The following is a 9,964-nucleotide window of genomic DNA, read 5'->3' on the forward strand; positions in this document are numbered from 1 at the left end:
AGATGTGATTCTCAAAAGATGCCAGTTCAAGATGCAAGTTGAAATTCCTGAATAAAGCCCAAAAAGTGAATTGAAATGAACTCTCCTTTAGCTGTGTGTGGGTAGAGGGAAATATTCTAGAGCTGCTATCTCTATATCTCTATATTTCTATATCTATCTCTAAACCTCTATCTGTAATATCTCTATCTGTCTGCAACACGTCTGTAGACTTTCAGTCAGTCTCAACAGATAAACAGAAGTCTCACCAAACCCTGAGCTTCCATACACACATTCACTAATCAATTCACTAATTCATTCACAAATAAGGCAACAACTCTTAGTTAGTTTCCTAATATATTTCCAAAAAGTTTTCTTACTGCAGTCAGATCTTAACTGAATTAACTGGTTCAATAAAATGTAAATAAAATATAAAGAGAACAAATGAAGTTGGAATAAAAACTTACATTAGTATTGAGCGTTCAGAGATGAAACAGTTAGTGGTATTCCTTTTCCTTAGAAGGCTTCAGAGTTACTGTGATCCCACTGCTCCTGATTAGTTAGACACAAGCTGTGTGTAGGTGTGTGTGTCAGAGGAGTGTGTGGGTATGTGGATGTATGTGAGAGAGAGAGAGAGTGTGTGTATGTGTCAGAGCAATGTATGTGTGTGCGTGTCCCTGGGACGTCTCAGTCAGTCAGTGCTTTAGCAGCCAGTCTCTCCTCTCTGTAGTGTGAGCTGTGCATCATCCTCACTGTCTGTCTGTCTGTTGTAGGCTAGCAGGGAAGGCTAGCTCAGTTAGATAAATGCCTCTCTGACCTCACGCAACAGCAATTAGCTCCTAGCCACTCAGCTGTCACTGGTGGAGAGAGAGGGAGACAGAGAGGGAGAGAGTACCCCCCTTCATCACCAACCCTCCCCCCAAAACTCCCCCCTTCTGTTCCACCCTGTTTCTCTCTCTGTTTTTCTCTCTCTCTCTCTCTCTCTCTCTCTCTCTCTCTCTCTCTCTCTCTCTCTCTCTCTCTCTATCTTTTTCTATATTTCTTTCTCTCTCCCTTTCTCTGTTTTAATCTCTTTCTGTCTCTCTCTTTTTTATTGCCTGTATCTCTCTCTATCTCTCTGTTTTTGTCTGTCAGTCGGCCAGTCATCCTGAGAGGGAGCTATAAACATGAATAAATAGCTGATTTTCTCCTGGTCTGCTCCTGGAATGCCATTATTACTTTAGCATGCTCTCTCAACGACCAGTGCAGCGTCTCTCTCCCCCTTTCCCACCAAATGCCCCCTCACTTAAACGCTTTAGCATTGTTTCAAATGTCAACTCATGTCTAAGTGTGTTTGTTAGAAAACCTTACCTTCAATTAAAGAGCGGGATGAGATTATTACACAAAATTATAAACATCCAAAGCCCAACGTTTCCCCTGTTATTGTACATGTCACAATCATTCACTGGGTGTCTTTAGTAGCTTTGAGACATCTTTAGAGAGTAAGGGATTCGTCCACCCCCAGACCTGAAGATCAAAGCCCTCGCTAAACTCACACACTGGCAGCCTTCTATTGGGGCAGACAGAACCAGAAGGCATTACCTCTCTCAGGTACTCATCTCCCTCTGGGGTCAAGCACTCTTTCACTTTCCATGTTTGTTATTAAAGCCCACATACCTGGCCTCTCCTAGGACTGGACAGTTCACTTTTATATGGTCCCTAATGATGAGGGCTCTCGTGGGGAGAGGGAGAATGCTGAGGAGTTTCTGCCTCCCTCTCATCTGCTGAACTCAACTAGTGGTCATAAACATCTCATCGATTAGGTGTCAGTCAGGACCCAGCCTGTGGTTGTGGTGTGTGTGTGTGTGTTTGAGAGAGAGTGTGGGTGTCTGTGTGTGTGGGTGTCTGTGTGTGTGTGTGTGTGTGTGTGTGTGTGTTTAGACACCTGCGCCTTCCTCGGTGCGCACCATTTAAAAAAAAAAGGATTGGCCAGCACTGGGCTCCAACTCGTGATGCTCGGAGCTGGAGCGCCTTACTTAGACCACTGTGCCACCGCAGTTCACAATGCTCTAGGAAGCCATGATAATACTTGATGATACTTGATGGTAATAGCACGTCATTTTTAATGGTTTTAAGCCTTCCCCAAGCCCTAATCTTAACCACTCGGAATTCATGCCTAAACTGTTAACCTTTAAGTTGTTTGTGTTTTAAGAATGAATGCGTCAAAAATAGACGTTCATCCATAATACGTCTAATTATGTTGATTTTGTTGAGATCTTGTTGTGTCATTCATCTTAAAACTACAGTGTAGCTATTGCTCTAGGCTTACAGTTCATTGGGAAAGTATTCAGACCCCTTGACTTTTTCCACATTTTGTTACGTTACAGCCTTATTCTAAAATTGATTAAATTGTTTTATTTTCCCCTCATCAATCTACACACAATACCCCATAATGACAAAGCAAAAACAGGTTTTTAGAAATGTGTATAAAAAAGAACAAATGGAAATATCACATTTACATAAATATTCAGTCCCTTTACTCAATACTTTGTTGAAGCACCTTTGGCAGCGATTACAGCTTTGAGTCTTCTTGGGTATGACACTACAAGCATGGTACACCTGTATTTGGGGAGTTTCTCCCGTTCTTCTCTGTAGATCCTCTCAAGCTCTGTCAGGTTGGATGGGGAGTGTTGCTGCACAGCTATTTTCAGGTCTCTCCAGAGATGTTCGATCGTGTTCAAGTCCGGGCTCTGGCTGGGCCACTCAAGGTCATTCAGAGACTTGTCCTGAAGCCACTCCTGCGTTGTCTTGGCTGTGTGCTTAGGGTCGTTGTCCTGTTGGAAGGTGAACCTTCGCCCCAGTTTGAGGTCCTGAGTGCTCTGGAGCAGGTTTTCATCAAGGATCTCTCTGTACTTTGCTCCGTTCATCTTTCCCTCGATCCTGACTAGTCTCCCAGTCCCTGCCGCTGAAAAACATCCCCACAGCATGATGCTGCCACCACCATGCTTCACCGTAGGGATGTTGCTAGGTTTCCTCCAGACGTGACGCTTGGCATTCAGGCCAAAGAGTTCAATCTTGGTTTCATCAGATCAGAGAATCTTCTTTCTCATGGTCTGAGAGTCCTTTAGGTGCCTTTTGGCAAACTCCAAACGGGCTGTCATGTGCCTGAGGAGTGTCTTCTGTCTGGCCACTCTACCATCAAGGCCTGTTTGGTGGAGTGCTGCAGATATGGTTTTTCTCCTGGAAGGTTCTCCCATCTCTACAGAGGAACTCTGGAGCTCTGTCAGAGTGACCATCGGGTTCTTGGTCACCTCCCTGACCAAGGCCCTTCTCCCCCAGTTGCTCAGTTTGGCCTGGCGGCCAGCTCTAGGAAGAGTCTTGGTGGTTCCAAACTTCTTCCATTTAAGAATGATGGAGGCCACTGTGTTCTTGGGGAACTTCAATGCTGTAGACATTTTTTGGTAGCCTTCCCCAGATCTGTGCCTCGACACAATTCTGTCTCGGAGCTCTATGGACAATTCCTTCGACCTCATGGCTTGGTTTTTGCTCTGACATGCACTGTCAACTGTGGGACCTTATATAGACAGGTGTGTGTCTTTCCAAATCATGTCCAATCAATTGAATTTACCACAGGTGGACTCCAATCAAGTTTATTTTATAAATGTGCAAACATTTCTAGAAAACTGTTTTCACTTTGTCATTATGGGATATTGTGTGTAGGTTGATGAGGAAAACAATTAATTTAATCCACTTTAGAATAAGGCTGTAACGTAACAAACTGTGGAAAAAGGGAAAGGGTCTGAATACTTTGAAAAACGGCAACATTTGATTATTAGTCTACTTCAAAGAGGTGCTGGTTCTTGATATTAGTGCATCTATTAGGCTATTTCAGTGGTTTTAATAGAGACCCAGATCGCAGGTTAAGACCAAGTTTTTACCCAGAGGTTAAACCAGAGACCATGCTGCAGGTTAAGGACAGGGTCTTTACCTAGAGGTTGTACCAGAGACCATACTGGAGGTTAAGGACAGGGTCTTTACCTAGAGGTTGTACCAGAGACCATACTGGAGGTTAAGGACAGGGTCTTTACCTAGAGGTTGTACCAGAGACCAAACTGGAGGTTAAGGACAGGGTCTTTACCTAGAGGTTGTACCAGAGACCATACTGGAGGTTAAGGACAGGGTCTTTACCTAGAGGTTGTACCAGAGACCATGCTGCAGGTTAAGGACAGGGTCTTTACCTAGAGGTTGTACCAGAGACCAAACTGGAGGTTAAGGACAGGGTCTTTACCTAGAGGTTGTACCAGAGACCATACTGGAGGTTAAGGACAGGGTCTTTACCTAGAGGTTGTACCAGAGACCATGCTGCAGGTTAAGGACAGGGTCTTTACCTAGAGGTTGTACCAGAGACCAAACTGGAGGTTAAGGACAGGGTCTTTACCTAGAGGTTGTACCAGAGACCATGCTGCAGGTTAAGGACAGGGTCTTTACCCTCACAGTCATGACACAGCCCATTTTCTCTGCAGGTGGTTTAAGTGTGTACATGTAGTGTGGGTACAGGTAGTGTGGGTACAGGTAGTGTGGGTACAGGTAGTGTGGGTACAGGTAGTGTGGGTGCACAGTCCTATATGACAGTGTGTACAGGTACGGTAGTGTGTTGCAGTGTTTAAACAGTAGCCTTCTGTAGAGGATAAAATACAGCACAGTTCTGTTTCTGTTCTGTCTCTGCTCAGTTCTGTCTCTGCGCTGTCTCTGCTCAGCTCTGTCTCTGCTCTGTCTCTGCTCAGCTCTGTCTCTGCTCAGCTCTGTCTCTGCTCAGCTCTGTCTCTGCTCAGCTGTGTCTCTGCTCAGCTCTGTCTCTGCTCAGCTCTGTCTCTGCTCAGCTGTGTCTCTGCTCAGCTCTGTCTCTGCTCAGCTCTGTCTCTGCTCTGTCTCTGTCTCTGCTCAGCTATGTCTCTGCTCAGCTCTGTCTCTGCTCAGCTCTGTCTCTGCTCAGCTCTGTCTCTGTTCAGCTCTGTCTCTGCTCAGCTCTGTCTCTGCTCAGCTCTGTCTCAGCTCTGTCTCTGCTCAGCTCTGTCTCTGCTCAGCTCTGTCTCAGCTCTGTCTCTGCTCAGCTCTGTCTCTGCTCAGCTATGTCTCTGCTCAGCTCTGTCTCTGCTCAGCTCTGTCTCTGCTCAGATCTGTCTCTGCTCTGTCTCTGTCTCTGCTCAGCTCTGTCTCTGCTCAGCTCTGTCTCTGCTCAGCTCTGTCTCTGCTCAGCTGTCTCTGCTCAGCTATGTCTCTGCTCTGTCTCTGCTCAGCTCTGTCTCTGCTCAGCTCTGTCTCTGCTCAACTCTGTCTCTGCTCAGCTCTGTCTCTGCTCTGTCGCTGTCTCTGCTCTGTCTCTGCTCAGCTATGTCTCTGCTCAGCTATGTCTCTGCTCAGCTCTGTCTCTGCTCAGCTCTGTCTCTGCTCAGCTCTGTCTCTTTTCTGATCTGTCTCTGCTCTGTCTCTGCTCTGCTCAGCTCTGTTTTGTCTCTGTTCAGTTCTGCTCTGCTCAGCTCTGTTCTGTCTCTGCTCAGCTCTGTTCGGTCTCTGCTCTGCTCTATTCGGCCTCTGCTCTGCTCAGCTCTGTTCGGTCTCTGCTCTGCTCAGCTCTGTTCAGCTCAGCTGGCCTTTACAGCAGAACAGCACAGGAAGTAGACTGGCCGCAGGCACGACAGACCTGCGTGAGTACACCTCTTTAACTTCTCTACCTCTCTCTCTTTCTTTCTCTTACTCCGTCTCTCTCCCTCCTCCTTCTCCTCCTCTCTCTCTCTCTCTCTCTCCCTCAGTTATAGTATATAGGTTATTGAGTAGAGTGTGGTAGCTGCCAGAGGTATGTGCTGCGTCCAACCCAGAGGTCAGTCTTTAAAACCTCACCTTTCCTGCTAATTGACTGGGCTCATTGTTAAAGCTGCCACGGCCAATAGATCCTGAGAGGGCTGAGGTGATTGGGATGGGACACGTTTGCAGAAACATGCTAACACGCACCAGAAACACACTAACACGCTAACAGAGCTCTGGAGGGCCAAACCTCAAACCTTAAAGCCAACTCCAGATACAGCCTGTTGTCAGGGGTAGCCTTCTGACTCAGAGCTGAAGACTGCTCTTCTGAACCACGTACAGTACTTACGTCCCAAATGGCACCCTATTCCGTATGTATTTCACTACTTTTGACCAGGGCCCATAGGGCTCTGGTCAAAAGGAGTGCACTTTATAGGGAATTGGGTACAACTTGGGAGAAACAGCCATAGTGAGTTAGACCAGAAGTATTTCCTTACCACAATTTCCTGAAGACATGAAGTTACATTTACAGGACAGGTTATGAATTTTATTCTCTGAATCCATTGGAAGTCCTAAGCACAGAAACTATCCAGAGCTGCAGTATCAGTGTGAGTGTTGTTGTTACGTGCGTCCGGTCTCTCTAGCTGTATCTTTACATATAATGTAGGAGCAGGGTTTATGGACTGTGGCTGATGGGGTGTCTGCAGGTCAGGGTTATGGTTTGGGGACAAATCACTGGTTACTGTCTAATCATAGGCCCCAAGGTCCAGCAGCCTGTGCCCCAAATGGCACCCTATTCCCTATATAGTGCATTGGTTTGTCCCTATATTGGCCCTGGTCAAAAGTAGTGCGCTATAGGGAATAGGGTGCTATTTGGGGCGTAGCCATACATCAAACACAGACTGGACCTCAGTCCAACCAACATGTTGGTTAATCAGCAGGTTAGTTACAGGGGAGGCAGGTGAGGGCGGCTCGTAGTATTGACTGGAATAGACCGAATGGAGCAGAATCAAACATATGGAAACCACATATTGATGTGTTTGATACCGTTCCATTCATTCCGGTCCAGCCACTACTATGAACCTGTCCTCCGGCTTAGAGTGCCGCCAGCCACAACTGGTTAGTTGTAATGCCTCTATAGTCTCTTGTGTGAGATTGGGTTCTGGGTGCAGAGATTAGAATGCCTCATTGGCAGGATCAGAACAGGATTTCCCTGTTGGTTTTGTCCGTTGGTGTGTCCAGTGAACCACTTCTCCTGCTGACACAGTGCTAGATCCACTAGTTAGAGTAGTTCCACTATTAGGGTACTTTGTGATATCTTCCTCCACACAAGCAGGCACGCACGCACACACGCACGCACGCACGCACGCACGCACGCACGCACGCACGCACGCACGCACGCACGCACGCACGCACGCACGCACGCACGCACGCACGCACGCACGCACGCACGCACGCACGCACGCACGCACGCACGCACGCACACACACACACACACACACACACACACACACACACACACACACACACACACACACACACACACACACACACACACACACACACACACACACACACACACAGCGCACCACTCTTTAAAAGCTTTTCTGGGAGGAGGCGTCTCTGTGTGTGTGTGTGCGTGTGCGTGTGTGTGTCTGTGTCTGTGTGTGTGTTCCTGCTTCGCCCTGTCTTGTAGTGAAATGAGAAGGTTTACTCTGTGTGTGGATGGATGATATTTAAGGTCAGTTATTCTTAGCCCAGGTTTAGACTGTTTGGGTTTAGCTCTTGCTTTCTAAATTCCACTGTAAGTGGGGAGCTCTAGGGATGGAGCTGACAACATTCACCATGCACTATAAATAACACACACACACACACACACACACACACACACACACAAACAAACAAACAAACAAACAAACACACACACGTAGCATGTGTAACTAGCAGACAGGTTGACCTGTCTCCAACAGCACTGGATCAGATATCAGATATCAGAGATCAAACACCATCTTACAGTGAAGAATACAAAGAAAATGTGTTGTCGCAGAATCAAAATGGCTTTTACTCATATCCTGTAACTGAAGGAAGATGAAGACGATGATTGAAGATGTAACATGACTCACCATGAAACAGCAGTATCCTGTGAAGAGGAATAGAACAGTCTGATCTGGAACAGCAGCCAAGGACAGGACACAGAAAACACACACCCTCTCACACACACTCCATGGCACGCACTCAGACTGTACTGCTGTAAACAAGCTCTCTGAAGCGTCTCTTCCTGGGTCCTAACACACAGTTTCACAGCAGCAATAAAAGGTGACAGAGAGTCACAGGCTAGGTCATCACAGCTCTGATGGTTACAGCTCAGCTCAGGGTGGAGGTGTCAGCTCAGCTCAGCTCAGGGTGGAGGTGTCTGCTCAGCTCAGGTCAGGGTGGAGGTGTCAGCTCAGGTCAGGGTGGAGGTGTCAGGTCAGGGTGGAGGTGTCAGCTCAGCTCAGGGTGGAGGTGTCAGCTCAGCTCAGGGTGGCGGTGTCAGCTCAGCTCAGGGTGGAGGTGTCAGCTCAGGTCAGGGTGGAGGTGTCAGCTCAGGTCAGGGTGGAGGTGTCAGCTCAGCTCAGGGTGGAGGTGTCAGCTCTGGTCAGGGTGGAGGTGTCAGCTCAGGTCAGGGTGGAGGTGTCAGCTCAGGTCAGGTCAGGGTGGAGGTGTCAGCTCAGGTCAGGTCAGGGTGGAGGTGTCAGCTCAGGTCAGGTCAGGGTGGAGGTGTCAGCTCAGGTCAGGGTGGAGGTGTCAGCTCAGGTCAGGGTGGAGGTGTCAGGTCAGGGTGGAGGAGTCAGCTCAGGTCAGGGTGGAGGTGTCAGCTCTGGTCAGGGTGGAGGTGTCAGCTCATCTCAGGGTGGAGGTGTCAGCTCAGGTCAGGGTGGAGGTGTCAGCTCAGCTCAGGGTGGAGGTGTCAGCTCAGGTCAGAGTGGAGGTGTCAGAGTGACCCTACAGATAGTCTCAGATAGCTCCAGCTCAGATAGTCTCAGGGTAAGGGTTACTGAAGTGTGAAAGAGATCGTACAGATAGATAAGAGAAGGAAATGTGAGAAGGAGAGTGAGAGAGTGAGAGTGAGAGTGAGAGTGAGAGTGAGAGAGTGAGAGTGAGAGTGAGAGAGTGAGAGAGTGAGAGAGAGAGAGAGAGAGAGAGAGAGAGAGAGAGAGAGAGAGAGAGAGAGAGAGAGAGAGAGAGAGAGAGAGAGAGAGAGAGAGAGAGAGAGAGAGAGAGAGCCCCAGGACAACAACACAATTAGACCCAATCAATCATGAGAAACCAAAAAGATAATTACTTGACACATTGGAAAGAATTAACAAAAAAACTGAGCAAACTAGAATGCTATTTGGCCCTAAACAGAGAGTACACAGTGGCAGAATACCTGACCACTGTGACTGACCCAAAGTTAAGGAAAGCTTTGACTATGTACAGACTCAGTGAGCATAGCCTTGCTATTGAGAAAGGCCGCCGTAGGCAGACCTGGCTCTCAAGAGAAGACAGGCTATGTGCACACTGCCCACAAAATGAGGTGGAAACTGAGCTGCACTTCCTAACCTCCTGCCAAATGTATGACCATATTAGAGACACATATTTCCCTCAGATTACAGAGATCCACAAATAATTTGAAAACAAACCCAATTTTGATAAACTTCCTTATCTACTGGGTGAAAAACCACAGTGTGCCATCACAGCAGCAAGATTTGTGACCTGTTGCCACAAGAAAAGGGCAACCAGTGAAGAACAAGCACGATTGTAAATACAACCCATATTTATGTTTATTTATTTTCCCATTTGTACTTTAACTATTTGCACATTGTTACAACACTGTATATAGACATAATATGACATTTGAAATGTCTTTATTCTTTTGGAACTGCTGAGTGTAATGTTTACTGTTAATATTTATTGTTTATTTCACTTTTGTTTACTATCTACTTCACTTGCTTTGGCAATGTTAACATATGTTTCCCATGCCTATTGGTCACTTCTCAGACCTGTCCACCCTCTTTACAGTCACTCTGGATATCACCCCAGGCTTAGACCAGGATATGTTACAACATGACTTCACCCCAGGCTTAGACCAGGCTACATTACAACATGACTTCACCCCAGGCTTAGACCAGGCTACATTACAACATGACTTCACCCCCAGGCTTAGACCAGGCTACGTTACAAC

The 9,964-nt window shown here is 47.2% G+C and overlaps 1 protein-coding gene across 1 annotated transcript in view; it reads left to right on the forward strand.

Annotated features, from left to right (window-relative positions):
• LOC311111385 (protein FAM227B-like) overlaps nt 1-9,964 on the forward strand; it is a gene marked incomplete at both ends in the record, with an annotated part of 62,825 nt that overhangs the window by 42,562 nt on the left and 10,299 nt on the right. The window lies entirely within an intron of this gene.

Source organism: Coregonus lavaretus, assembly GCF_964263955.1.
Source record: "Coregonus lavaretus genome assembly, chromosome: 37".
Taxonomy (NCBI): Eukaryota; Metazoa; Chordata; class Actinopteri; order Salmoniformes; family Salmonidae; genus Coregonus; species Coregonus lavaretus.